The 13,370-nt window shown below is 47.4% G+C and overlaps 1 protein-coding gene across 2 annotated transcripts in view; it reads right to left on the bottom strand.

Moving 5' to 3' along the window:
* TRPM3 (transient receptor potential cation channel subfamily M member 3) overlaps window positions 1-13,370 on the bottom strand; it is a 1,350,903-nt gene that overhangs the window by 659,377 nt on the left and 678,156 nt on the right. The window lies entirely within an intron of this gene.

The following is a 13,370-nucleotide window of genomic DNA, read 5'->3' on the forward strand; positions in this document are numbered from 1 at the left end:
AGACTCTTCATACTGATTTAACATCAGGCCCTCTTTTCAGGTTCCTCTTCTAACAAGTAACTATCATACAACAGATGGCATTCATTGTTATCCATCTTAGCAGCATCAACCAAAAAATCAAGCTATTAACGGAAAAGTACGTAGAAATCATGTTTAAACTAGAAGTGTATCATTAACTCACACGGGCGTAGTGGGAAAGCCTGCACTGTTTCTATTTGTGCTGAATCAGTAGTGATTAATTTGTGTTCAGACCTACCTACTAATAGATTGCATCACAAATTGCCCATTTGCAGGAGGTTGCAAATTATCCTGACAAATGAATATTAATTAGGCAGGTTGCATTTGCTACCTCCATCCCTGTAAGCTTCTGCAAATTCAGGGATGGTGGCCTTTTAGTGGACAGTAGACCACCATCCCTGTATTTTCACATGTGACGTGGATTTTCGCATTGGTATTACTTTAGGTAGCGTGGCTTTGTGCTTTTCACTGCAGGCACTGGCACATGTATAGATTCTAAAAAAGTGTTGGATAAAAATGTTTGAGCCATTCAATTAGCTGATTTGAACTCATGAGTAAAAAATCGCTAGCGTGGAACCCCTCCCACAGCAAAAAGCTGCTCTGGCCCAATCACTTCCATCCCCTCAGTCGTTTGCATTTGTAATTACATTCCCTATCTACAAACCAATCAGTGTGCAATTTGTATATTACTGGTTTGCAAACGGGAACCGCCACTTGGCCGCTCCGTGGTCAAAAGACCGCAGAGGCCATTCTGGCTTTCCCGCTGGGCCGGCGGGCGCCCGCCAAAGGAGCGCCCGCCGGCCCAGCGGGAAAGGCCCTGCAACAAGGAAGCCGGCTCCGAATGGAGCCGGCGGAGTTGCATGGGTGCGACGGGTGCAGTTGCACCCGTCGCGATTTTCACTGTCTGCAATGCAGACAGTGAAAATCTCCCTGGGGCCCTGTTAGGGGGCCACTTCACTGCCCATGCCAGTGGCATGGGCAGTGCAGGGGCCCCCAGGGGCCCCACGACACCCGTTCCCGCCATCCTGGTTCTGGCAGTGAAAACCGCCAGAAACAGGCTGGCGGGAAGGGGGTCGGAATCCCCATGGCGGCGCTGCAAGCAGCGCCGCCATGGAGGATTCTCCCAGCCGGGGGTAATCCGGCGGGAAACCGCCAGACCCGGCTGGGCGACCGCGGCTTAACAGCCGCGGTCGGGATACACAAGGAAGCACCGCCAGCCTGTTGGCGGTGCTTCCGTGGTCATCGACCCTGGCGGTCGACGACCGCCAGGGTCAGAATGACCCCCTTAGTCTCTTAAAAAACTGTAAGCTTTGTGAATTTGTGAATAGGACTCTTCATACTGATTTAACATCAGGCCCTCTTTCAGGTTCCTCTTCTAACAAGTCACTATCATACAACAGATGGCATTCATTGTTATCCATCTTAGCAGCATCAACCAAAAAATCAAGCTATTAACGGAAAAGTACGTAGAAATCATGTTTAAACTAGAAGTGTATCATTAACTCACACGGGCGTAGTGGGAAAGCCTGCACTGTTTCTATTTGTGCTGAATCTGTAGTGATTAATTTGTGTTCAGACCTACCTACTAATAGATTGCATCACAAATTGCCCATTTGCAGGAGGTTGCAAATTATCCTGACAAATGAATATTAATTAGGCAGGTTGCATTTTGCTACCTCCATCCCTGTGAGCTGCTGCAAATTCAGGGATGGTGGCCTTTTAGTGGACAGTAGACCACCATCCCTGTATTTTCACATGTGACGTGGATTTTCGCATTGGTATTACTTTAGGTAGCGTGGCTTTGTGCTTTTCACTGCAGGCACTGGCACATGTATAGATTCTAAAAAAGTGTTGGATAAAAATGTTTGAGCCATTCAATTAGCTGATTTGAACACATGAGTAAAAAAACGCTAGCGTGGAACCCCTCCCACAGCAAAAAGCCGCTCTGGCCCAATCACTTCCATCCCCTCAGTCGTTTGCATTTGTAATTACATTCCCTATCTACAAACCAATCAGTGTGCAATTTGTATATTACTGGTTTGCAAACTGGCATAAAATATCAGGAAAATCAAAACCACAAAAGGTGATGGAAGGAGTTCTTTCTGATAAGTCTAACCACTGGCAATTGCTCAGGGTAGCATTTCAACCCATCATTCTTTTCTTAACCATACCACCTCAGATTCAACCCAGCTATATACAACTTAGTTTTGACCCTATCCTAATAGGAAAAATCAAGTTGAATTGCCAGGCCATGTCTGAAACAGAACACAAGCAACCCAAGACCGGTTTCAGCCTGATTGTGTCTCATTAGTCAAGTGTAGCTTGCTTCTAATTGCAGAAGGAGTACATGTCCCACATGTGGACATATTCTTCCCACTTCGTTCAAACTGAAGTGTTCTAAGTGGAGCAGGGTCAAGACTGATTTGTATATAACTGGTCCAAACAGAGGTGGCATGGTGGGCTGTTGGACCTGGCTCTTTTTGCAGGGTCATCCCCAAACTTTTTGCCTACTTCCTCCTATTTTTTATGGCCAGGTTTTGTTGTTTTTAGGACTCTGGGCACTTTACCAGTGCTAACCAGTACTAAAGTGCATATGCTCTCTGATTAAATTATATTGGTGATTGGTTATCCCTGATTGGCATATTTCATTTACTATTAAGTGTCTAGCAAAGTGCACTAGAGGTACCAAGGACCTGTAAATCAAATACTAATAGTGGGCCTGCAGAAATGATTGTGCCACCCACATGAGTAGCCCTTTAAACTTGGTTCAGACCTGTCACTGCAGTATCTGAGTAGGGAGTTTTAAACTGCCAATTCTACCTGGCACGTGCACCCACTTGCCAGGCCCAAACCTTCCTTTTTTCTACATGTAAGTCACAACCAAAGGTAGGCCCTAGGTAGCCCCATGGACAGGGTGCAGTGTGTTTAAAAGGAAGGACATGTACTAATGGATGTGCTTCACATGTCCTGATAGTGAAATTCTGCCCAATTCGGTTTTCACTATTGAAAGGCCTATCTCTCTCATAGGTTAACATGGGGACTGTCTTTAAATGTCTTTTAAGTGCAGTTTCTCAATTGGGAGAAAATAGAGGTATGGAGTTTGTGGTCTCTGAACTCACAATTTAAAAATACATCCTTTGGTAATGTTGTTTTTTAGATTGTCAGTTTGAAAATGCCACTTTTAGAAAGTGGGCATTTTCTTGCTTAACCATTCTGTGCCTCCGCCTGCTTGTGGAATCCACGTCTAGGTCAGACTGACAGTTGGACTATATGTGAATTCCCTCTAGAGAGTGACAAAAAGGGAGCTGGGGAGTGCCCTGTATATCCTGATGAGTCTCCTGGGCTACAGTGGGCTGTGCCTGTCCTCACACAATGCAGTCTCCAACCGCATGAGGTGTGTCTGGGACCAGGCCTGGGCAAGGCAGGATCTTGTCAGCAATAGAGACTTTCCTTTGAAGTTTGCCTACTTCAAAGGCAGAAAGGGGTTTAAGTAGTGGACCTAAAACCCTAGACTTTTAGAACATGTCTGGATCAAGAGGAACCTCTGCCAAGGAGAAGAGCTGAATAGTTGGAGGAGGGGTACTGCCCCTTTGCTGCGCGTGCTTGCTGGGTTGGTCTGCAGTTGCTGCTTCTGCCTTAGGGAGGGCAAAGACTGGACTTTGCTGTGAATCCTGCTCGTGATGTTTCCCTAAGGGCTTGGACTGAGCTTCCCTACTGTTAAGAAGTCTCAGAGACAGCAAAGACTTCACCTAAGAGCCTCTGGGTTCATTTGCTATGGACTCTAACTGGCCAGGTGGTGCTTACTCAAGTTTCTGGGCCTCTGCGAGTGAAAGATGGTGAAAGACAAAGAAAAAACAAGTGCACCAACTTTGGATGATGCCCGGACCGATGCCGCTGCCTGACCCTGCACTGCCGCCTGCAGCTGTCCCCGCTGGAGTGAGACGACCCTGACCGACATTGCAGGCCTGATGCTGCAGCAGCCGCTGACGTCCCCTGACTTAATGAGTCCGGTGTGTCATGTCACCGATGTTTGTGACACCAGATTCCGCTGAGGCACCTGCAGCCCTGTAGTGTGACCGCATCTTGACCCCCCGGATATTGACCCTTCCGGAAGCATAAGGAACCGATGTTTCACTCTGACGCCACCACATCTCCACTGCTCCACAGCAAGGACCCGATGCCTCGCCCCTACACCTCTGCTCCTCTGCTCTGCAGCTCCAGAGCCGACACCACACCGGATCCAGCGACACCTTGTTCCCCAACTATGTGCACTGGCTTGTTTCCTCACTTTAACAAGGCACTGTACCTGGGGGTCTGTGTGACTCCATGCCCAGTGCCATTTGTGTTGTGTTGTTGGGAACGACTCCGTGACGATGCCGTGATAACACCTAATTGCAGCATTTGTGTTTTTAAGTGCTATTTTCAAGTTTAATCTTTGTAAATTCCTAACTTTGCTGGTGTATGTTAGATTTTTGCTATTTTGGTCTTGTTTTACTCAGATAAATATTGACTATTTTCCTAAACTGGTGTTGAGTGATTCTGTGGTGTTTTCACTCTGTTACTTTGTGTGTTTGTACAAATACTTTACACATTGCCTCTGAGATAAGCCTGACTGCTTGTGCCAAGCTACCAAGGGTGTGAGCAGGGGTTATCCTAGATGTTTATCGCTATTTCCATGATTAGAGTGAGTGTCCCTGCTTGGTCAGAGTGCACACTGACTGCCAACCAGAGACCCCATTTCTAACATGAGTCAAAGAACGATGGGTTGTAATGCTACCTGAGTGATTGCCGGTGGTTAGACTTATTGCAAGTATTCCTTCCATGACCTTTTGAGTGTTTCAAGTAGCACCCTACGTAGCAAGGGAAGGTTCAGCTGTCGGTCCAGTGCTCACTATGGCAGTGGGAAAAAGCTACACCTGACTGATGAGCCCCAATCAGAGAAAAACATTCTTGGGTTGCTTGTGATCCTGTGCCTTTAAAAATACGTGGTGCAATTTGCACAGGTAAATATTGTTGTTTCTTTATACAGTCCCTCAACCCCAAACTGTGTGTCAGCTAAAAAATATTCCTAAAATCTGGATTGAAAAGCTGACCTTTAATTAAAACTATTGATTGTCAGTGCTGCAATTGGATTCCACCCTTATATTCCACCCATATTTTTTGCTTTTTTAGATCCCCAGGTTTGGACTTTATACTGTTGGTGAGTCTCACTACTTGTGTCTCACCCATGGTAACCACTTGGTAAAAGGACTATGCATGTTTACCACCAGTGTTCACCCTTAAAATAAGGCTGCTACGATGCAACTAGAGTAAGAGGCACTTGGCTGGTTACATGTGAACCCTTGTCCACATGTGCGGGCTGCACGTTTGGTGAGACTACTGTTGTGCACAGCCAGATAACTACACACAGGTAGCCTGGCATAGCTGGACTCTGAAGGGTTTGAAATTGACCTAGGATAAGCCTTATAAGATTAGTGGGTGCTCTTAGGTAAAGTTAGTATGGTTTAAGCTATTGTCTGCAGTGTCTGCGGTGACACTGTATTATACATAAAGGGGAAAATCTGCACTTGAGTGCAGTGGCGGGCAGCAGCTTTAGGAGGGAGGGGGGCGGGCGGGATACACACACACACCCACTCATTCTTTCACACACAGACACGCACTCAAGCACGCACATCCCTTAACAACACTCATACCATTCAAACATGCACGCACGCACCAAACATTCATTTTAAAAGATCGCACACACTCATTCTTTCACACACACACGCACGCACATCCATTAACAACACTCATAACACTCAAACATGCATGCGTGCACCAAACATTCAATTTAAAACATCACACACATACACACACACACACTTACCTTCAGCCTCCAGGTCCCAGGAGGGTTGGGACTGCTGCCTTCCCTCATTGGCTGACCTTAGGTCAGCCAATGAGGGAAGGCAGCAGTCCCAGCCTTGTCACAGAGTGGGATGGGGTCAGTGAGACTGCTGGCCCCACCCCACTCTGTGACGAAGTGTCACTGATTGACACTCGCCCTCGGCACTTCCAGGCTTAAACCTGAAGCACCCAGGGAGAGTGTCAATTGGTGACGCTTTCCTCATCACCCAGGGGAGGGCATCGAGGCACCTTTGCTGAGCCGAGGAGGTCATGCCCATAGGAGCTGTGACCTCCTCAGCCCAGCAAAGTTCAGCTCAGGCAGCCAGGAGTCTGTGCAAATCGCGCATGTCTGCTCCTGGCTGCCTGAGCTGAACATGGAGAGTGTATGTCAGGCTGACCTTTGTTCAGCCTGACAGACACTCTTCATGAGGGGCAAAAGATGGGGGGGCGTGGCCCCTCCGCCCTAAAGGACGGGCCGCCACTGCTTGAGTGCAGTTTTGTTTCCCTTAGGTCTGCAAAGTTCATCAATATATCAAACGGAGGTGAAAATTGTGCACCCAGTTCAAATATGCAATTCTCAAGTGGATATACGGACATATTATGGGTAATACAGAATATTCATATTCTCTGGCTCAGCCCAGGATCAGAGCCCAGGCATTTTGTTAGCCATCTGGACCAAGTAAATTTCATTGCTCCCAAGCAGAGGAAACAAATGCCTCCCCACAGAAAAAAAAACAATTAACAGTGCTTCCCTCAGCTTCTGAAGAGGGGATGGGGAAGGAAAGAAAATCTGCTTCTGTTATTTTACTATCACACTGTCCCAGGGCTTGGATAGCCCAGGCCCACTGAACAAGGAAGAGGCACAGACAACTGGAGATGATATGAGTGGGGGATCCTCTTTGACGTTTTGGCAGGAAAGACACTTGCAGTGATGTCAGCTTGCACCACTGCTTAGACTCCCAGAGGAGTTGTGACCAATGTCTGCTGAACAGCAACATCTTGAACTGTCCCAACGTTGAGGTGCAGGAGGAGACATGGGTAGAGAGGTGATGTGGCACCCTAGGTTTGGCCAGGGGTGCATGGCTCCTAGAACCTTCCAACCCCATTTAAAAACTATTGCACAAGAGAGAGAGATGGGGTTTTGTTGTGGACTCAGGATCCTGTGACTACTATACTGCTATAGCAGCCATGGATTACTGGAAGGACAAGTCCTCTGATGCCCTAAAGGACAAAGGGCTCTGCCCACAGTTGGCCCCAGGACTAGTAGATCCTTCCAAGGGCCAGTGAGGCTGGCACTCTTTATATGCACTGAGGACCACATGGGGGAAGAGCTGGACTTCCTTGCCCTAGCAGGAGGAGAGGAATACTATAGAAAAAGTAAAGAAGGAGAGCAGTGAAGGGAGCCAGTAACACCAGCACCCTGTAGAATGCACTACCTTGGAGGTGAGGAGGTCTGCTGAAAAGTCTTCTGGTGGCTAGCATCTGCCACCAGGTGTAAAATGAGCCCAGGATTGCCCAAATCGGACCTAGGTTATGGCCTTATGAAGCTCTATGACCTTTGACCCCTTAGAGATTTGGAGCCTGAGGTGCTTCACTGCATCTTCATTAAATTACCTCAAGGTCAGCCATGGCCTGGGGTCAACACAAAATCCATTTCATCATTTGAATTGAGGGGGCATGTGTGGGGCCACCTTCCCATTCCACTCTTTGTCCCCCATACTCTCCATCTCACTGTACAGAGGAAAGGGGAGTGCCATTGCACTCATGCCTGTGACTGGGGGAAGTGTGGCAGCCACAGCAATATTACACATCCTGCTCACACGGAGAGGAGGGAGAAGAACACTCACACTCTTGCGCCTACAACAAGGAGTGCTGACTGGGCAGGAGCCGGTTGGGGGAACCCTGGAAAGGGCTCCTCTGGCTGGCTCCAACATAGAAATCGCCCAGGTGTCTGATGAGCACGGACACCAAGAATTAAAAATAAAAGAAAAAAACACAAAAGAAAAGTTACACAACTATCCCAACACAGCGGGAGAGCCACTAGTGAAATATTCACTACCTCTTGAAAGAGCCCTTGTAATGCCCTGAGGGGCTTTCTTATTTGCATATTTTGCTTGTCTTGTGGTGGCCCAAAATGGCAGGGGAACCACCACCAAAGTCAAGAAGTGTTGCTGGGACCTGCAGATCCCCCAAAACTAACTGTTAAGAACTGACTCTATGTTTGCTATGTTAAAAAGGTATAATCCCTTAAGGGTTTCCATCATCATTAATTCAAGCACTCTCAAGGTTAGAGCTCTTGTTCTACAGCTGGTATTGCAGCAGTCTTCAGAGCTGGTCCTGTGGCTGTATTGTAATACCTTCAATGATATACTATCTAGTATAGGTGAGGAGCACTGTGCTTTTGGGGGTCATAACCCTATAGGGTCAAAAGTGTTTGCAGAATGTTAGCTCAAGTATTTTGGAACTTGCCTTATGTATATGTGTCTGAATTAATGTGGAGTATTTGTAGTGTGTAATTAGCAGACATTTTCTTTTCTAAAGAAAAGCACTGACTAACAATCATTTATTGAGTGTTATTATTGTGTGTCAGCAAATGGTGATTACTAGCCACCATTACCTCCCCTGGTAGCCTTTGGGCTGCTCTGCCTCGCTACCCTGAGAGTCAAGCACTACAATTACGTGCCTGGGTTCCCGGTAAGGGTAAATTGTTGACCTTTTACTTGTGCAGACCTCAAATTCTGCACAATTGTTAAGCCAATTTTCTACAGTCACCTCTCTTTTTTATTTTCAAATGACCCTCTCCTACCCTTCCATCCTCTGCATGCCTCCCTGTGGAGGAACCTACTGTCATAGTTTGCATTAATCTGTAATGTCGTATTTCTGAAAACTGCTCACAAATAATTTACAAGATCTCACCTATACTCTTTCCTCTGCAAACAATAGCTAATCTCCTTTAGCTCATCTGTTAACCTCACCAACAATGTGCATGAGCTCACATATCTTTTGAAAGTAGCTATGTGATGTCCCCAACATAGAAAATGATTTTGTTTGGGCATTCCTTGCCGGGCAGAAATGCAGCTATTGAGAGAACTTTTTTCTCAACTGAAATTTACCTGACCTGACACACAAAATAGGTGTGATGTTGAGTTTGTTAAAGGAGAACTGCAGATCCTGGTTAACATAAAAAACTAATTTTTTTGTCTTGGCAATAAGGAACTTCTGAAATCTGCTTGGTCTTTTTTCTTCTCCTCTGACATTTAGCCCCACACAATAAAGCGTGGACCTATGGTATGACAAATGTCTTACTTGCTTTTTAAAGAGCAGTTTTTTAACGGAAAGATATATCATTATGTATAATTGTAGAGTATTTGCAGTTTATTCGCACATAGTGATGATACAGTCTACATTTTGGAAAACTAGATAGACAATATTTTCCACAGTTGGGAATGTAGAAAGGGTAGAAAACAGACACTTTTTAATTCACGCAAATGCACACATTCACAAAATAAAATAGCACCGAGACTTGCATGGGAGAGACGTTCCAGGAATGAGACGCTCTGAAACTGAGCGATTGTGCTGCATGGGTCATTAATTTGCCAAAGCTTAATTCCTGGCATCAGTTTTACTGGGTGTGCAGAAGGCAACGCCGAGAATGATGAAGAGAGACCATTCACCACACAGTGCGCTCTCCAAGCAAAACTGGTTTTCAGTTACCTTCATCTCAGTTATGATACTGAAGGTTGTTAAGTATAACTTCTCTAATGGTTATCTTCATTCACGTTAATCCGCAGAGAATTAAAATATATTATATTTTTACTTTTGTTATCAAATTAAATTATGATGTACTCCAAAGGTGGACTCTTAAGGAAATTTGACTGAGCCACTGCATTACCACAAGGGTTGTGTTTAAAGGAAGGAGCTTCGCGGTTCAGGTCAGCTTCAGGACATTATCCTTAAATTAACCTTAAAACCCAGCATACTGATGCATGCCTCCATATGAGAACTTAATCAGTCCTACTCTGCAAAGGCCTATGTAACTGACAAGCACCCTTGAAAGCATCTACTTTCCAGTGAGAGAAGAGAATGGATTCCCCAGCTCTTCCATGATGGTGAACACACAGGATGGCCCCAGTACCCTACCCTCTACTTCACCCAGCTTCAGAATAGTCCCTTTAACTCACATGAACAGGCTTGTGGCCCATCTGCATGTAACCAGTATGCAAAGCTTGCACTGCCATGGACAATTTCAGCCTCTACCACCCGAGACCACACTCCCCAAGGCCCCTAATTTGCAGGGCTTCATTCAGCCACAGAGCCATTTGCCTGTGTTAGTTTAACTTGCATAACCAAACTGAGGGATTTATGAGTGCAAGATATTCACTAAAGGAGACCTCGCACATCCTTTTACTCATATGTAATACTACCCCACAGTGGTGCCACATTATGTGTTAATAAATTACACACAAGTGGTGTGGAGTAGGAATTTCAGGGTGGAATTTGAGAACACCCACGATGTCAAGGGTTTGCAGGTATTCTCTACCTTTTCTCCGCCCCCTTCCCATCCTGGAAATGGTCAGGGATGTATCTCATTTCCTAGGTGGAGGGAGAAGATTGCACAAAATAATTGCAGAGTGTTGGAAATGGCCCTTCTGCAGGGTTATCCCCAGACTTTTTGCCTTCCTCCTTCTCTTTTTCTGACCTCATTTTTGCTGGCTTTTAGACTCTGCGCACTTTACCACTGCTAACCAGTGCTAAAGTGCATATGCTCTCTCCCTTTAAACATGGTAACCTTGGATCATACCTGATTGGACTATTTAATTTACCTATAAGTCCCTAGTAATGTGCACTATAGGTGCCTAGCGCCTGTAGATTAAATGCTACTAGTGGGCCTGTAGCACTGGTTGCGCCACCCACTTAAGTAGCCCCTTTACCTTATCTCAGGCCTGCCATTGCAAGGCCTGTGTGTGCAGTTTCACTGTCACCTCGACTTGGCATTTAACAGTACTTGCCAAGCCTAAACCTCCCCTTTCTCCACACATAAGTCACCTCTAATGTATGCCCTAGGTAGCCCCTAGAGCAGGGTGCAGTGTGGGTGAAAGGTAGGACATGCACCTGTGTAGTTTACATGTCCTGGTAGTGTACAACTCCTAAATTCGTTTTTACACTACTGTGAGGCCTGCTCCCTTCATAGGCTAACATTGGGGCTGCCCTCATACAGTATTGAAGTGGTAGCTGCTGATCTGAAAGGAGTAGGCAGGTCATATTTAGTATGGCCAGAATGGTAATACCAAATCCTGCTGACTGGTGAAGTTGGATTTAATATTGCTATTCTAGAAATGCCACTTTTAGAAAGTGAGCATTTCTTTGCACTTAAATCTTTCTGTGCCTTACAATCCACGTCTGGCTGGGCTTAGTTGACAGCTCCTTGTGCATTCACTCAGACACACCCCAAACACAGGGTACTCAGCCTCACTTGCATACATATGCATTTTGAATGGGTCTTCCTGGGCTGGGAGGGTGGAGGGCCTGCTCTCACACAAAGGACTGCCACACCCCCTACTGGGACCCTGGCAGACAGGATTGAACTGAAAGGGGACCTGGTGCACTTCTTAGCCACTCTTTGAAGTCTCCCCCACTTCAAAGGCACATTTGGGTATAAAACAGGGCCTGTGCCCTACCTCATCAGACACTTGCTGGAGAAGAAACCTGAACCAGAAACTACATCCTGCCAAGAAGAACTGCCTGGCTGCTCAAAGGACTCACCCGTCTGCTTTCTCCAAAGGACTGCTGCCTTGCTGTTGGCCTGCTGCTTTGCTGAACTCTTGTCTGGCTGTAAAAGTGCTCTCCAAGGGCTTAGATAGAGCTTGCCTCCTGTCCCCTGAAGTCTCAGGACCAAAAAGACTTCTCTTTTTCACTTGGACGCTTCGTGCGCAGACATTTTCGACGCACAGCTTGTTCCGCGGCGAGAAAAACACCGCACACTGACGCTGATCCGACGCGACGCCTTCGGGACGACTGGAACTTTGACGCATGGCCTCGCAAGGACAACGCCGCCCGACCTCCAGAAGAGAAATCAACGCGACGCCTGCCGTGAGAGCGAAGCTTTGACGCACAGCACCGCGGAACGACGTGCAGCCGGAAAACAAGCAGGAGAATCCACGCACAGACCCAGGACATCTGGTAATCCCCGCAACCCATAGAAAGAGACTGTCCGCACACCGGAAAATGACGCACGACTTCCCCGCGTGAAAAATAACGACGCAAGTCCGTGTGTGCTGGGAAGAAATCGACGCACACACCATTTTTCCACGTATCTCTTCTTCTGCGGCCCTTTGCGGAGATTTTCCCCTCCAAACCAGGTACTTTGTGCTTGAAAGAGACTTTGGCCCTCATTCTGACCCTGGCGGTCGGTGATAAAGCGGCGGCCAAGCCGCCAACAGGCCGGCGGTCTAAAATATGCAATTCTGACCCTGGCGGGAACCGCCAACACAGCCCGCCAACTTAACACTCCGCCCGCCACAGCGGTACAAACAAACAGCGCGGCGGTTCCCGCCAACAGCCAGGCGGCAGACAATGTACCGCCCACCCTATTACGACCCACCAATCTGCCACCTTTTCCGGGGCGGGAGCACCGCCGATAAGAACACGGCGGAAACAGACTACGAACGGGAAAACGCTCACCTCTACGCACTCCACGCGAGATTCCGGCAGTATGGAACCAGAGTTGCAGGTCATCCCCGCACTCCTATTCCTGCTCATATACCAGGAGCACGCCCGGCGGCGCGGAAGACATCGGTGAGTACTGCACCTACGACACAGGGGAGGGAAAAGATTACCGGCACACACCCACCCACCCACACCCACTACAACACACACATCAATGCATTCCCACAGATCACTGTCACAACCCACAAACCACCCCCCTCCGAAATAATGCAAAGACCAAAAGAAGAGATCATAAACGGGCAGATATATTGAAATATGTACACCAGTAATCCCAATAAATAAATAAACTATGTACAAAATATATACAGCTACTAAATGTAGTCCAACCACTGTCCGTGGATCACAGGGGTCCTGTGCAAAGGGGCAAGGCCCAGTCCCACGACAAGAACTCCACGGAGAGAACACTGCAGGGGCATCAGAAAGAAAATAGGACAGGCACCTCAGGGGGAAGGGAAGGGGGGGCACCTCAGCCACTTGAGTACACAACGCCAGATCCACGAGGGGACTCCATGACCACTGGGCCATCCTGGGGAGAGCAAAGCCACAGTCCAAACAGTCCATACAGTGGGTGGCCTGCCCACTGGGCCATCCTGGGGAGAGCAAAGCCACAGTCCATACAGTCCATACAGTGGGTGGCCTGCCCACTGGGCCATCCTGGGGAGAGCAAAGCCACAGTCCATACAGTCCATAACAGACCCCACTGCCACTGGAGGAGGCAAGTTGGCCAGAGGACATCCTGCAGC

The sequence above is a fragment of the Pleurodeles waltl genome, chromosome 1_1, assembly GCF_031143425.1.
Source record: "Pleurodeles waltl isolate 20211129_DDA chromosome 1_1, aPleWal1.hap1.20221129, whole genome shotgun sequence".
Lineage (NCBI taxonomy): Eukaryota > Metazoa > Chordata > Amphibia > Caudata > Salamandridae > Pleurodeles > Pleurodeles waltl.